The following is an 11,972-nucleotide window of genomic DNA, read 5'->3' on the forward strand; positions in this document are numbered from 1 at the left end:
TGGCATATAGAAGGTTATTTCTGATGCGCACTGGAGAAAGCTAGACTTATCATTTGGGTTTGGATATAACCCATCATCTTTCCCACAGCAGAGGTTTGGTTTCCTAATGGTGGTGGACTTGGTGGACCCTACAAGAGAATCACAACATCACAAAGATACAGAGACAACACCTGAACAAAGTCAGTACACTTGCATTTACCTCAGGAAAGCTAAATGATCAGAAATTAGATCCTCATTGTTCTACATTCCCAGACAAATTTAGAAAATTGGAGAATTTGATATTAAAGTAATAAAAAGGGAATCATTGAATTTTAATAGCAAGAGTTCATTGTGCCTGTACCTGCTCTTAGAAAGACCTATACAACCAATCCCATTTCCCTTGCCCATTCCCCATAGATTTACAATTCCCTTTTTAAACTTACCATTGAATCTGCCTCCATCATTCTTTCAGCAGTATGTTCCAGATCATGACAACTCACAGTGTAAAAAGAAAAATCTCATTCCCTGTCCAGAGCCGGAATTTTACAGGCCCGTTGCAATGGGAACTTGGCCGTAAAATGCGGCCAGCCATTCTAAACAGTTTCTTTTTTAAATCCATTACTTTATTTCTTGTTATGCTCCCCTATGGATCAACCATTCATCCTCCAACAAGTGGGGGACAGGTATTAGCATCGATTGTCAAAGGGTACAGATGTTCTGTCAATCAATTACATGATGCCCGATCTAGATCTCAGTGCCATTACTCAGAGCCATGTTGCAGCACGCAGAGGTTTAGAGAGGAAGGGAGGTGGGTAGATGTAAGGAAATAAAGCAAAATTAGTCAATTCCCAACTAGGGACGGGCAATAAATTCTGGCCCAGCCAGTGAAGCCCACATCCCGTGAATAAATTTTTTAAAAAATTAAATAGCAAATTGAAGTGGCAGAATTCAGATTAGCTGTGGTTTCTTACTATCTGCAGTTTCACTGCCAGTTTTGTTGATGTTGATTAGGAATTAAACAGAGGGTTGTGGTGAATGGCTGTTTTTCAGTGTGGACAGAGGTATACCGTAGAGTTTCTCAAGGTTCAACACTAGGACTGCTACTGCTTTTGATATACATCAATGATTTGGAACCGGGGTACAGGGACACAATATCAGATCACCCAAAACTTGGAAGTGTAGGAAGCAATCAGAAAAATAGTTATAACTTCACAAAGATATATGTTCTATTCAAGAAAGTCAGATGATGAAGGATAGAACTGGAGCCAATTTTTGCACACTTTATTTATTTCCAGAATTAACATTACAAGGATACATCTCCTAACACAACGACCACTTAATTCCCAACACCTGCATATGATTAAATACTATTAATATACAATGAGCAGATTCTCTTCTCTCTGAATAAAATTTAGACTTAATGGGCAGAATTTTGCCCTTGATGGTCAGGTGGGCCCCACCGGCTCAGCGGTGGGCGGGTAGCCGATCGCCGCCGCCGAATCGGGTCCTGCCGTCATTTTAAGTGGGCGGGCCAATTAAGGCCTGCCCAGTGGGCCGCCTGACGGGAAGTGCTATGCGCTTCCTGTGCAGGGGGGGAGAGGGATTCCCCAACTGTCAGAGTGTCCTCTTTCATGCATGCGCGCGATAGAGCGCACATTTCCCTGAGGCTAAGTGCTGTCTCAGGGAGATCACTGACAGTGTTTCAAACTTCAAAAGGGAATAATAAAAAAATTATTAACATTTTCCCCTCATGTGACAATGTCACACAAGATGGGACATGTTCATAAATATCACAAAAACTATCAAACTTTTTTAAACTAGACATGAAACTTGATCCCACCAGTGGATGAGGTTTCATGTTTTTTCAGAAGCCCCTTGGGGCTCCTGGCCTGCCCACCAGTCTTAAGGTTGGACGGGCAGGGCCTTTAATTGGCTTAATTATCCTGTCAATGGCCTCAGTTGGCCATTGACAGGTCAGTGGGCGGACAGCTGATCGTGTTGTCTGCCCGCCTTCCTGAATTTTTAAATGGGGCAGGATGATGTCAGGGGTTCCTCCTGACATCATCCCGTGTCATTTTCGTGTTAGCAAGCGGGTCCCGCCCCCTGCTCGCTGATGGAAAAATTCTGCCCAATGGCTAGGACCTTCCAGCCCCGCCAATGGCAGATATCGTCACAGTCATGACAGGAAAATTTGGAGAACCATTAGAAGCCAACGTCTCTCCAGATTTTCCTGTCCTGTCCACAACGATGCCCACCAGTGTTGGGGCTGGAAAGTCCCACCCAATATGTCCAACCAAAGTCTCAAATTAAATCAAAAAGCTCAATATTCTGTACAAAGCATTACTTTGCAAGAGGTCCCTTATTTAGGACACCAAACTATTTATTTGTAAGTGCATTCTACTTTGCAAAGCAATCAGTTTAAGACTTGCAACCACCCACTTCATTTGAGAGATCTCCTTTCTGTCCAGCACTTGTTTCAATCCAGCAAAATCAATCTGTAATCTTTTCTCACTCATACTTTTCATGGTATGTACATTAGCCCACAATGAATAATTAGCTATATAACATGCAATGGGTATACTAGCTTCAGTACGCACCTCGAATATAATCTCACATTAAATATTGGACAAATAGAATTCCATAACCACTGCCTTCACAAGAATCAGCTTCAGCAGCTAAAGCACTTTTAAGAGCCTTTTTTATCTTATTAGCTTCCCAAGCTAAAGGGCATTTTCCACTTTGATCCTAAAAAAACATTATTAAACCATCTGCACTAGAAGATTAGCATATGAAGTATAACTAAAATTGACGAGTTTCATGTTCTTCGGGTCACCTAAGAATGCAGACTTACGAATGCATTATCTAGAGATAATTTGTTTCCGGAATCAACATTCAGGCCATAGGCACATTTATTTAGTTTCTATGGTTTTCCTTCTGCATCTGTTGACTCTCCATGGGTAGTTTCAGAAACACTTGTCTCTGAAAAGTATCACCCTTCAGAAATGCGATTTTATATTGATTGATCCACTCTCCCATGAAATTATGGTCAAAAAAAGCTAACAAGGTTTTCAAGGTTACTTTTCAGCCACTTTAACATTTGCATCATCCAATTATTCTTGCAAACCCCCAGCAACTAGCCTTGCCATAATCTTATAAGTTCCACCTGCAAGGACATTTTCTGTAGAAATCCACTTATGTGACAAAGCAGGTTGCCCCATATTTGGTACCTCAGAATAAACTGCAAACTCACTCCAACCTAATTCCCTTTGTTTAGCTACTCTCATTGACAGTCACAAAAATTTCACGGTCACGAGGACTTTTGCTGCTAGTTTTGAGATTGTTCTTTGGATTTTATTTAATTGTGTAATCTATTCAAGCTTTGGCCTCTACTCACAGTTTTATGCCTGTCAGGACTCCTACTGAAAGATTGTCTTCTTCCACTATTGGAAATGTGACTGTTTTCTGAAACGTGCCACTTCTGGACCCATGAGTACTTGCACTCTTTCAGACCATTCTGCAAGTCCATGGACATTGCCCTTGGCCTTCATACTGAACATTCAACCAATAATTAAATTTGCCAGTTGTTTTTCCTGTGCGTGCCATAGTTGTCGCATCCGTTTATATAATAAACCCCTCGATAATATAAGGCATGTGAGTAGCCACTCTGGGCAATTGTGATAGCTCTGTCCTGTGTGTCATGATCTCTCACCTTACCACTATCCATTCCTTGATCGACCATATCCTGTTCCTCGGGACCCTCATCACAAAACACGAGAACCCAAGGTAAAAGGTGTCTCACATATTTCTATCAACTGCTCAGAGTCTGAGATTTTGAGATTAATTCTGATTAGTCATGAGGAATTAGACTTAACAGTTTAATTTGACATGTTTGATAAGTACTGTCTTACCATCACAACCTATTGCCTTACAAGAGGCTTCCATTATCTATAACTCTCTCTTTGATACACACCAAATCAATATTTAGTGCAAGCAACAAATGAACAATACGAATTGCATTTAACTTTAAGTTTATGATTTACTCAGTATAAGGTTTCGGCAGCACTAAAATTAATAAATCCTGTCTTGGATGTTCTGAATTTTTCTGAGACCTCAGCCTTGATGAAAGCCTATCTCCTTGGATGTAAATCATTCAAATTTTAGAAAAAATTGTTGGGACTGTATCCCAACTGCTTGGCGTGAATCCCTTTCCTGAACCGTCCTTACCAGGACTTTCAGTGGTGCTATTTAGGAGACAGTGGCATAGTGGTGTCATCACTACAGGGTAATGCTCTGGGGATCTGGGTTCAAATCCCACCATAGGAAATGGTGAAATTTGAATCCAGTAAAAATCTGGAATTGAAAGTCTGGTGATGATCATGAAACCATTGGTAATTTGTCATAAAACCCCATCTGGTTTACTAATGTCCTCTGGGGAAGGAAATCTGCAGTCCTTACTTGGTCTGACCTCCATGTGACTCCAGACCCACAGCAATGTGGTTGACTCTTCCCCAACAGTGATGGTTACATCCCATGAACAAATTTTTTTTAAAATTTCCATACATTTGTCTGAAGCAAATTTCCCTCCATTATCAGTTAGAACTTTTGCTAGTGTCCATCAATATCCATTTCTGAATAATTTTGTCTATAATCTTTTTGTTTTTACCAAGTACTATTATAAACTGATTAAATATGGTGGCCGTGTCTACAAAATGTAGAATGAAAATACTTCTGCCTTTGTCCCATATCTTTAGAACAGTGGCAACTACCTCGCTAAAAATCACTTAGGCTTACACTACATTGTGAGCCTAACTGATCATTTTAAATTGATTGTTAGTGTAGCTTTTAGCACAGTTGGAATGGTTCAGCAAGTGCCATGCATCACGGAATCACATCTAAAATTAGACATTACATTCTGAACTTTGCAAGCACTGGTTTGTTGAGTATGGTTAGTGCTCTGCCTGTTGCAAACAGCTGAAAGGACATGATGCTTTTGATACATTAATTATTGGGATGTAAGGCCTACGTATCCGGCATCACACTGACACTGTAATTCATATACCACATTACATATCTGTCTGGTAGGCAGAATGTCTTTTTGGCTCCGTGGCAGCATCCTGTCAATGGAAAAGGCCACTTGTGTTGCTACTGCATAGCAGCAGCTTGAAATAGTTGAACTATTTTTGATATACTTACAGGGGTGTAGTGCTGCTGGAGTGCACCGGAGCCTCCAACCAGGGCCTGTGAGAGGGGGGGGGGTGCTGACCATTCCAAACACCGGAGCCTGGGGGCAGGGGGAGACCGGGGCTCGGTGTTTGAAACAGAGCGCTCGTCATCCACACTGAGCAGCTGGAGCTAAGGGTCTCACAGACCAGCTTAAAAATAAATGGGAATTTTCAGACTGAGTTCCGATTTTTTTGAAGCTGGTCTGTCAGGTCAATTTCACTCATTGCTGTATTGCTGCTGGGAAGGTTGGGAGGTTGGGGACTGGAGAGGATGGGGGTGGAAGTTAGGTGTTGGGGGTGTTGGGGAGAGGTGGGGAGGACGTTTGAGGGGTTTCGGTTGGAGGGAGAGGATGAGGAGAGGGAGTGGGGGCTGGGGGGGTGGTGGGGGTTTTGGGAGGGTGAGGGGGGTATTAGTGAAGGGAGTGACAGTGTCGGGGAGGTTGGGGGGGAGGGGTGAGGAGGAGGTTTGAGGGGTTTAGGGTGGAGGGGGAGGTTAGGGAGAGGGGTGGGACTGGAGGGTAGGTGGGGTTTTGGGAGGGTGGTGGGGGTTGGGGGTATCATGGGGAAGGGGAGCGGGGTTATTGGGGAAGTTGCTGGGAAGGGTGGGAAGAAGGTTGGAGGGGACTGGCGTAGAGACGGTTGGGGAAGGGGTGGGGCTAGATGGGGGATTGGGAGGGTGTAGGGACTGGCGGGTGTAGGGTGAGGGGAGTGGGGGTGTTGGGGAGATGGGGGGAAGGGCAGGGAAGAGTTGGGGTGTTGGGGCTTAAGGGCTTGTTGTAGGGAGGGGGTGTAGGCTGGGGGTGTGGGTGCGGGGGGGGCTGCTGGGGTTGTGGGTGGGGGGGATTTGGGGGTGGGGGGAGGTTGTTGGAAGGAGGGGTGAGAAAGAGGTTGGTCACAGTAGGGGCACTAATATTTTTCACTTAAAAAGCTTAGTCTTGCTCATTTTTGGGGGCTTAAATGGGAAAACAACATAATAGTAGATTTAGAATATGGCCAACATTTTCTTCAAGCTCCAGCACCTTAAATTTGGCACTATACCCCTGGATACTTTAACCGTCCAGGGTAATTTGAGGTAGACTTGGCACTTTCCAGGTCTGTAAGTGTGGCCTCACGCCCATTCATGAGTAAGTGCAATATACAGCGAGCAATGATCTGACTAGGGTAGCCATTATCTCGCAGGATTGCTTTGACCTGCCCCATTTCAGCATCAAGCTTGCACAGTGAGCAAATGGCTCAGGCCCTATTTATAAGATCGCCGAAAAGGCCAATCTTATAGTGCTTGGAGCTGTAGGAATCCCAACGGATATATTGACCAGTAAAGATAGGATTGCAGTAACAGTGGTGGAGAACCCATTGGCAGATTTCTCAGCTAGTAAGTCAAGGAAAGGGAGCTTGTTAGCCTACTCCATTTCAAAGATGAATTTGAGCACAGATGGAGCCCATTAAGGTGTGTAAGGAATTTCTTGCATGCAGATGCAGATGCAAATATAGCAAACATATTATCCAGGTATTGGAAATACAAGGGGCAGAAGGTTGGGATCATTCCATCGAAAATGCATTTCTTGTGGAAACTGATGAAAATGTTAGCAAGAGCTGGGCTTAGAGGGGATCCCATGGCAACACTATCTTGGCATATGTGGTGTCATTAAAGCTGAACTCAAAGGCGTGAGTTGTTAAGTTCATAACTTCAATGAACACAGGTTCAGAAGATAAACTTATGAACTTCCCTCTTACTCCTATGTCATTGGTACCCAAGTGGACCATGACAAGTGGTGCCTTCCCCTTCCACTCCAAGTTCCTCTTCAGCCCTGAGGAGATGTCCTTAACCCTGGCACCAGGGAGGCAACACAGCCTTCAGGACTCATGCTCTCAGCTGCAGAGAACAGTGTCTATCTCCCTAACTATACTGTCCCTGCTACCACTCATTCCTATTTGCTCCCTCCTCGAACTCTGTACCACTGTGCTATGGTCAGCTTGCTCATCCTCCCTGCAGTTCCTGCTCTCGTCCACACAAGCTGCAAGAACCTTGAATCTGTTGGACAATTAAAAGAGCTGAGGCTCCTCCATTGTTACCGTTTGGATCCCCGTACCTGCCTCTGTTACAGTCACGCCCTCCTGTCCCTGATCATAACCAAATCTGAAGTACCTGCATAAAGGGTGTGTGCCTCCTGGAACAAAGTGTCCAAGTAACTTTCCCCCTCCCTGATGCTTCATAATATCTGAAGCTCAAACTCCAGCTCATCAGCTCAGAGCTGAGGTTCCTTGAGCTGCAGGCACTTACTATCGATGTGGTTGTCATGGTCCAAAGTTATCCACCAGCTCCCACATGCTACAGCTGCAATATCAAGGCCTGTTCTTTTCAATCTTTCCTCATAAAATAGCCATCTTACCCCAAAAATTAATCGAGTGAACTTTTGTCGCACCTACTCTAAGCTGTGTATCCTACCTTAGGAAAGATGATTAAAGTCGTACACAGCTGGTGTGATCTCATCAATCCTATATGATTGAACTCTGAACTCTTTGTGCTTTTTAAAAAATTCATAATGACCTGATGCCATATTACATCAGCAAAGAGAAGAATATGTCCCAAAGAGTTGCAGTGCCAGAACTCCACCAACTGTTTGACTCCACTGCATATCATGGGGAGGTAGTAATGTAATGGTAGTGGCTATTGGATTGGTAATCCAGAAACCTGGGGTAATGCTCTGGGGACGTGGGTTCAAATCCCACCATGGTAGATGGTGGAATTTGAATTCAATAAAAAATCTGCAATTAAAAGTCTAATGATGACCATGAAATCATTGTAAAAAATCCATCACTAATGCCCTTTAGGGAAAGAAATCTGTCATCCTTACCTGGGTCTGGCCTTTTGGAATATGGCATCAGATCACCAGACCCACAGCAATGTGGTTGACTCTTAAAAGCCCTCTTCACAAGGGCAGTTAGGATGGGCAATAAATGCTGCCTTAGCCAGTGATGCCCACATCCCACATCTGATGAATAAATAAAAAAAAGACAAATGTCCTGGTCCAGGATGTTGCCATACCACACAGTCTATCAGCAATGTCCTGGTCCAGGATGTTGCCACACCACACAGTCTATCAGCAATGTCCTGGTCCAGGATGTTGCCATACCACACAGTCTATCAGCAATGTCCTGGTCCAGGATGTTGCCACACCACACAGTCTATCAGCAATGTCCTGGTCCAGGATGTTGCCACACCACACAGTCTATCAGCAATGTCCTGGTCCAGGATGTTGCCACACCACACAGTATATCAGCAATGTCCTGGTCCAGGATGTTGCCACACCACACAGTCTAGCAGCAATGTCCTGGTCCAGGATGTTGCCATACCACACAGTCTATCAGCAACGTCCTGGTCCAGGATGTTGCCATACCACACAGTCTATCAGCAATGTCCTGGTCCAGGATGTTGCCATACCACACAGTCTATCAGCAATGTCCTGGTCCAGGATGTTGCCATACCACACAGTCTATCAGCAATGTCCTGGTCCAGGATGTTGCCATTCCACACAGTCTATCAGCAATGTCCTGGTCCAGGATGTTGCCATTCCACACAGTCTATCAGTAATGTCCTGGTCCAGGATGTTGCCATACCACAGTCAGCAATGTCCTGGTCCAGGATGTTGCCATACCACACAGTCTATCGGCAATGTCCTGGTCCAGGATGTTGCCATACCACACAGTCTATCAGCAATGTCGTGGTCCAGGATGTTGCCATACCACACAGTCTATCAGCAATGTCCTGGTCCAGGATGTTGCCATACCACACAGTCTATCAGCAATGTCGTGGTCCAGGATGTTGCCATACCACACAGTCTATCAGCAATGTCCTGGTCCAGGATGTTGCCATACCACACAGTCTATCGGCAATGTCCTGGTCCAGGATGTTGCCATACCACACAGTCTATCAGCAATGTCCTGGTCCAGGATGTTGCCATACCACACAGTCTATCAGCAACGTTGTGGTCCAGTATGTTGCCATACCACACAGTCTATCAGCAATGTCATGCTGGAGGATGTTGATAGCTTCACATATTTAGACTCACCATCACCAACAATCTGTCACTTGATGCTTGTTGCAAAAGTTGCAGGTCTTATGCCCAGGCTGGGTTAGAGAGGGGAACACAGGAGTAGCCATTTGTCCCCCAGGCCTGCTCTGCAATTTAACTAGATCATAGCTCAACGCCATCTTCCCACACTAACCCCATATCCCTTGATGTCATTGGTATCTAGAAATCTATCAATCTCTGCTATGAACATACTCAATAACTGTCTCCACAGGTCTCTTGAGTAGAGCATTCCAAAGATTCACCACCCCCTGACTGAAGGAATTCCTCCTCATCTCAGTCCTAAATGGCCCACCTATTATTCTGAGTCTGTGTCCCCAGGTTCTAGACATCCCAACCAGGGGAGACATCTTTTCTGCATCTACCCTGTCAAGCCCTGTAAGAATCCTGTGCACTTCAATGAGGTCACCTCTCATTCTTCTGAACTCCAGGGTGTACAGGCCCTGTCTCCTTAATCTTTTCTCATAAGACAATAAGACAAAGGGATTATTCTGGTAAACTTCTGTACACTCCCTCTATGGCCCTTCCTTAAGTAAGGAGACCAAAACTGTACACAGTACTCCAGGTATGGTCTCACCAATGCTCAATGCAACTGCAGCAAGACTTCCTTACTCCTGTACTCCAATCCCCTTGCAATAAAGGCAAACACACCATTTGCCTTCCTGACTGCTTGCTGCGTCTGCTTGTTAGATTTCACATTTTTCCAGATTATATTCCATCTGCCATGTTCTTGCCTATTCACTCAGTCTGTTCAAATCTCCTTGAAGCTTCTTTGCCTCCTCTTCCCAACTCACACTACCGCCAAGTTTTGTGTCATCAGCAAACTTGGAAATACTACATCCAAATCATTGCTATAGGCCAGGATTTGAAACGGCAGCCAGAGGTCCATTAACTTTCAGTGGGATCGGAAAATCCTGACTACAGGCGAGTCAGAAAATGTCGCCTATAGATTATGAATAGCTGGGAGTTAGATTAATTAGGGGAGCTAGGAGTTATAATAGTAGCAATTTGTAGACCTACGAATGTGCTTAAAACCATTTCTTTTATTAATAAATGTTTAATTTAGTTTTGAACTTTTTATCACTGAATTCAAGGTACGCATCTCGAAATAAAAATACAAATTGCAAAACCAGTTGTGGCAGCTGTTTCAAGTTTCCCTCTGGGATTTGAGCAACTCAGCGTTTACCATCCACTGCGCCGTAACGCCCCCCCCACCCACCCCACCGGCAGGTGCTTGTGTATTTCCTTCATTCTGTCTGTGCTCCCTTGACCCTCTTACCAATTTCTTTTGCTGAATTTTAAAATGTTTCCAAGCCTGAGGTTTCCTACATTTTTTGGCAACTTTATAAGCCTCCTCCTTTGAACTGGAACAACAGCAGCCTGACTGGGAACACCAGACTGTGAGCCTACTAAGCCTGCGTCCTCAGTGCACTCCTTTACTGTGGTGAGGCCCGGATAACATATGTTAGGCAGGAGAACAGTTTCCGTTGCTGTCTCAGATGTATCCTCAGCATTCTTGGTAGGACAAGGTCACCAGTCAGATGTCCTGGAGTGAGATCATTCCTTCAGCATACACTCATCGCTAAGCCAATGACATCAGCGCTGGCTCAGCCATCATCAGATGGTTGGTAGCCAGCTGATCATGGCCGAGCCTTCGTACCTTCTGGACAATGAATTGGCCACTAGATCATGACCTCCTGGCTGTCCATACCTCTACTACAAGGACACCTGCAGGCGAGATATGAGGATGACGGATGTGTCGACACTGACAACGGGGAGACAGTCGCTGACAACCATGACCTCTGGAAGCTGACTGTTTGGACGGGATTTGGAAGAGATGAGCAGAAACGGAGAGCTCAGCTGGCCAAGCAGAGGGTTCAGAGAAAACAGAGGTCAGTGAAGTGTGCACTTTCTCAGCCAATATCTTCCTCTGCAGCAAATGCTCCTGAGACTGCTATAACAGAGTGGGGATCCTGAGCCACACCAGGCAATGCTTAACAGGGTTGACCACCATGGCGCAAACCATCACCTTACGAGATGGGGGGCTTCCACCAGCAAGACTGCCTTATTGCAATGTCCTTGCAATAATGACTAACATTCCTTTTGCCTTCCTCATTGCTGCCTGATATGTATGTTAACATTCTGTGATTCGTGTACAAGGACACCCAAGTCCCTCTGAATCTCACTAGTCACTAGTCTCTCACCTTTTAAAAATAATTGGGTACTGAAGAAATTTACCAGAATAGTTCAGGGATGAGGGATTACAGTTACTTGGATAGACTGGAGAAGCTAAGGTTGTTCTCCTTAGAACAAGAGAAGGCCAAGAGGAGAAGTGTTTAAATAGAGCAAATAAAGCAGAACTATTTTCAACGACTGAAAGGTTGATAACCAAAGGATGCAGATTTAAGCTGATTGACAAAAGTACCATAGGCGACAGGAAGAAAAACATTTTTAAGCAAAGATTGATGTGGATTTGGAATGCACCAACTGATAGGGTGATGGGTAGCTTCAATAGGAGACTTTAAAAGGGAATTGGATGCATAACTAAAGGGAAAAAAGAATTGTAAGGATATGGGGAAAGAATAGAAGAAATGGGACAACCGAATTGATCTTTGAAAGAGCCAGCACAGATTTAGTGGGCCGAATGATTTCCTTCTGTGCTGCACTTTTCTATGATTCA

The sequence above is a fragment of the Carcharodon carcharias genome, chromosome 3, assembly GCF_017639515.1.
Source record: "Carcharodon carcharias isolate sCarCar2 chromosome 3, sCarCar2.pri, whole genome shotgun sequence".
Classification (NCBI taxonomy): Eukaryota; Metazoa; Chordata; class Chondrichthyes; order Lamniformes; family Lamnidae; genus Carcharodon; species Carcharodon carcharias.